At 36.2% G+C, this 5,610-nt stretch overlaps 1 non-coding gene across 1 annotated transcript; it reads left to right on the plus strand.

The window, feature by feature from the left end:
* The first annotated feature begins 5,098 nt into the window (after window positions 1-5,098).
* On the plus strand, window positions 5,099-5,204 carry LOC145637503 (small nucleolar RNA R71). Its single transcript, XR_014114279.1, has one exon. It is a non-coding gene; the product is annotated as a small nucleolar RNA R71 (small nucleolar RNA).
* Window positions 5,205-5,610: the final 406 nt, after the last annotated feature.

Genomic DNA, 5,610 nt, shown 5'->3' on the forward strand with positions numbered 1-5,610 from the left:
TCTTTACTTTTTCATTATTTACTTTTGGGGAAGTTCAAAAACTTTTTCAAAATTTTTATTGAGGGAAGTTCGAAAACAAAACTTCATTTTTCACGTCTTTGTTTTTCGGGAAATAGTCGGTACCCTCCACTCATGACAAAAATTGACGGAAAATGTTTGCTTTTGCATCTTCATTTGCTTGTGTCTGCAGGCACACATATACACACACACACTCACAAGTCATGCACATGTCATGTCACATCAAGTCAAACTTGTTCAAGTCAATTACAATATATACGATTTCATTGGAAAATTTATTTTTTCATGTCTCATCTACAGCCCACGTTTGGAGACAAGAAAACCAACTACAACCTACGTCTGGGGACAAGCGGACCATCTACAGCTCACGTCCGGGACAAGAAGACCTTCTAAGCCAACGTCCGGGGACAAGCGGACCATCTACAGCCCACGTCCGGGCACAAGCGAACCAACTACAACCCACGTCCGGGGACAAGCGGACCAAATACAACCCACGTCCGGGGACAAGCGGACCATACACAGCCCACGTCCGGGGATAATCGAACCACTATCATTTCATGACGCAAGGTTCTCGTTACATAGAGACTTGCTATTTCATCATCTGTCGACTTTCCTCAAGCATGGAAAGTATTTTTCGGTGAATTTCTTCAAGCATATAAAAGCGCAAAAATCATATGTCGAATTTCCTCAGGCATGGAAAGTATCATCCGGTAGGTTTCTTCAGACTTAGAATGCTACCAAATTCATCTGTTAGTTTTCCTCAAGCATAGAAAGCAATTCAACGAAACGTCATTCGGTGGATTCCTTCAAGCATAGGAAACTACAAAACTCACTTGTCACCGATACACTGGTGTCAGATAAGCGTTCTATCCCTTTACTATTTTATCTGTGGAATTAACATTTTTTTTCAAGTATCGGCGTATACAGAGTGATTTAGGATCGCAGAACGTCTTAAATCATTCTCCATCCCTATCGACTACTTTGACTATTGTTTTCGAAACTGACAATTCTACAAACTCAGTCAAAGTGGGGGCTTCTGTAGACACCTAAAAATGTTTCTCCAAAACCAAACCCGAAGATGAACAACTTTTCACCGCCATTATTGGTCGGGTTGAGTATTTAATCTTGAAGTGCTTAAATCCATATTTCCATTTCATAAACCAACACCAATTCCTATCCCATTTCCCCAAACCATAACTTATTTTCCTCTTTTTGTGCCTTTAAACCAAAAATAATTCATTTCGTGTCCTATAAAATTATTCATTTCGTGTCCTATTTTATATAAACGTTTATCTTGGTTTATTTTGGTCCATTATCTGGGTCCAATAATTTAATAGTTGGACGGGGTTTGAAAAGAGCTTTCCAACGATATATTATAAGCCCAAATCCTAGTTATAACAAATAAGTTATGGCCAAAATAATAAACTTAGCCCAAACCGAACCTAAGCCCACCTTACCTACGACCCAATGATCATGTGGAGGGTCCAAATTATTTAATCCCCTTCCTAAACCAATTAGGATTAATTAGAAACTTTTATAAGTTAATAAAAGATCTTAATTATCCTTTTTTGAAAGATAAGATTAAAGAGTTTAAAATTGAATAAAACTTTCTTTTTGAAAATCCTATTTCTATTCGAATTGAAAGACGTTCAAAGATAATCAGATTTGATTTTCGTGCCTCTTATTTTTTATTCAAATTTTATATGGTTGGATAGCCCTTGAAATTATATTTCTATTGATATATTATCATATCAATTCCGCGCTATAACGGAAAAGATATGAATAAAATGTCAAACTCTATCCAAAACTGACACCGTCTCACTATTTCGGATATATTTTTTATTTTACAAAATATTTTAATCTGATTCTAATTGGGTTAGAAATTATACTTCAAGAGATATCCAAAGATATCTTATTCATTTTATTCCAGTAACTGGATCAAAAGATATGATAAAAACAAAAACCGCAAAAACTGATGTCTATCTCAAGAGTTTTATCAGATTTGAATTCTTATCTTTTATTGATTCTTCAACCCTCTTTTTTCCTTATAAATAGAGGTCATATCTCCCCTTTTTAAATCATCAATAAGCTTGATCACAAAATAATTTTCTTCTCCCTATTTAGCCTAAATTGTAGCCACCCTATTCTCTCGTAATACTTCCCATAAGCACTCCAAGGAGTCCATACAATACCCGAAGTTCTATACTTAAACCAAGGCTTGAAAGTTATAATTAATTGAGGGTTTGGACCGAATCAACTCTAATTTTTAGTTAATTTAATTGTTTCAATTTGATTTATATTTTTATGGAATTTACTAACAGTTTATTCATGTTGTAGCAATTGAAGGAAACGCGGAAAGTGAGTAACTAATCACTTAATTACTCTTTTTTTTATTCTTATTACTAGTATCATGATTAGGTTTATTTATGTATGATCTCAATAACGCTATTATTGTTGAATTTCTTCCAATATTAATGATAATTCTATTATATTTTTTATTGATCACCATTTTACATGTTTAAAGGGAATATGTAATTGAAAATCACGCCTAATAAGATAATTTGGACAAACGGTTTAGGTTCCTTTTTAATCTTGTTGTTTAATCAAGTGATCACTTATATTTTAGAATCATGTGTCGCATTAATATTCAACCAATTTAGCTTAATAATAGTTTGGAGCAAATTGAATCTTTGTTTGTTGAGATCGCACTTTTCACTATAAAAATCGAGTAGAAGCCAATACGGGCTAATGTGACTCCATGACTCACTTCGTACCATCATCCCCGATCCTCTTTTCGTATTTCCGAACCATATGGAGTTAGTAATCTCATGGATTATGAATGGGGTGTAACCTTCACGGGTTAATCGTTGTTGCCTGTCGTTGTCTCTTATTCGTATTTGCCTTTTATGATCCGTGAACGGTGTACAAGTTCCTTAAAAACTTGTTGGCGCCTCCCTACTTTCCTTGTCCCTAATTGTATTATGTCAATTCCTACTTCCTATGAGTGCAAAGCATATTCACCACATGCTTTTACATAGGCGGACTTTTAACGACGCCTACAGGAGCACCTATCTTATTTTTATTCAACAAGACATTCTCAAGAGGATTGTTAGAAGTGAGCAAGTTCTCATACATGGTAGATACAACAAGATGAAGAGAATCGATCAACATGTAATTTTCTAAAGATGAACATGGATATTTCATGCTTTCATTCAAATTAAATTCAATAACCTCTTCTTCTACCTTGAGTGAAATCTTTGCACTCTAAAAATCAATCATAGCACCCGAGGTAGCAACAAAAGGTCTACCAAGAATAATGGGAATGGTAGCATCTTCATCCATTTCAAGCACTACAAAATCCACCAAAATTATACACTTCCCTACTCTCAAAAGAACATCCTCAACCTTCCCCTTGGGAATCTTAATTGACCTATCAGCTAATTGCAAGGTAATCTTAGAAGACATAAGTTCTCCTAGCTCAAGTCTTTGATAAACCGAATATGGAATTAAGCTATCACTAGCCCTAAGTCACATAAGGCATTATCAATTTGCAACTTGTTAATGGCACAAGGGATAGAGAAGTTTCCGGGATCTTTCAACTTAGGTGGAATCTTGTTCATTATGATTGCACTAGAATTCTCGGTCAAGTTGACTGTCTCCACCACATCACAAGACCTCCTACCACTAAAAATGTCTTTAAGGAATTTTGAATAATTGGGCATTTGGGTAACAACTTCGGTAAAAGGTTGAGAAACATGAAGTTCATTTACCATGTCAATAAATCTTCCAAATTGTTCATCCAACTTATGTCTCATGAATTTTTGTGAATTTGAAAGCTTGGGTTCCACAATCTCTTTCTCCACTTTCACCTCTCTAGGTGTCTCAATCACAACCTCACTCAAAGATGCACCATTTCTCTCATCCTCTACAAAGACCTCCTTAGGACCCTCCTTAGTTCCACTCTTCCTAGGCAAATTCTCCTCAAGAACCTTACCACTCCTTGTAACAATAGCCTTCACGGGTCTTTTTGGATCTAAACCTTGGGAAGGTAAAGAAGAAAACTAGCATGGTCTTTCAAAGCATTAGCAAGTTTAGAAATTTGGTTTTCAAGCATCTTATTATAAGTCATCACTTCAATGAATTTCTTGTCACTCACGGCCATGTAAGTGCTCAACAAGTTTATTTAATTTTAAATGATTTCCTCAAAATTAGTCCTAGAAGAAGAGGATTGTGAATTGGAATTATCAACTTGAGTCTTTGGAGCAAATCCGGGTGGAGGGCCTCTCCCTTGATTATTCCAATTACCCCTATTTGGATTTTGACCATAACCTTGATTATGGTTACCACCACCTTGATTATGATTTCCATAACCTTGGTATTGATTATCATAACTTTGGTTTTGATTTTGGCTACTTTAACCTTGATTGTTATAGTTCCCTCGAGAACCTTGGTTTCCTTGGTTCATATAACCACCACCTTGATTATAATTGTCAAAATTGCCATGGTTTTGGTAATTCCTGTTCCATTAACCTCTTTGGTTATTAAACCTTTTCACATTATTATTGTTTGACATAATGTTCACATGTTCACTCTCAATATTTTCAAAATCATAATTACTCTCCGGAAAAGCATGAGGGCAATTACTAGAATCATGATCATATGAACCACACACATCACAAAACAAACAACTACTAGGCATGTTACTAGAAGGAGGGGGATGAGAGTTAGAAAGAGTACCTCTCCCCTAAAATTGGGAGGGAAGACTTGGAGCTTGGGAAGAAGAACTCTCCAATTTTTCTTTGATTTCACTTACTTCCTTCCCCAAGTTTTCCATTTGTAAAGAGAAAGGTTGTTAATTGCATTGAAATAATCAACCGAGTACACCGTAGAGCTACTCTTGCTAGTTGATACTCTATCACGATCTTACAATTCTCTATAATACTTCACAACATCCTCAATGATGTCCACCACTTCTTCTTCCGTCTTATTCATAATGGGACCACCGGCTCCTCCATCTAGGCATGACTTTCCTTGGGGACTTAGACCTCCAAAGAAAATTTGAATAATTTGATAGGTTGGAATCCCGTGGTGAGGACACTCCCCTTTATACTCCTTATACCTCTCCCATGCTTCATAGAGGCTCTCACTTGGCTTTTGTTTGAAGCCTTGAATCAAAGCTTTTGCCTCCGCCATTTTCTTTTATGGATAGAAATGAGTTAGAAATTCCTTTGTAACCTTGTCCCATGTCGTTAAAGAATTTGGCTTAACCTCCTTATCTAGCCATTCCAAAGCACGCCCAATGAGAGAAAAGGGAAAGAGCTTCAGGTGGATGAATTATTGGGAAACTCCGTTCACCTTGATAGTATTGCAATACTTTTCAAACTCTTTGAGATGATTTAGTGGGCTCTCATGCTTGGCTCCACTAAATTATCGCCTTTCTATCAAAGTGATCATAGCCGGCCTAATTTCAAAATCATTTGCCAGTGTTGTAGGTGGAGCAATTCCAATCTCAAATCTATATGCACCGGGAATCCCCAATTCTTTCAATGCCACTCTCGAATTCTCTCACATTCTCTCTTGTTCCTATTGTTG

This window comes from Chenopodium album, chromosome 6 (assembly GCF_948465745.1).
Source record: "Chenopodium album chromosome 6, dcCheAlbu1.1, whole genome shotgun sequence".
NCBI classification, from domain to species: Eukaryota; Viridiplantae; Streptophyta; class Magnoliopsida; order Caryophyllales; family Amaranthaceae; genus Chenopodium; species Chenopodium album.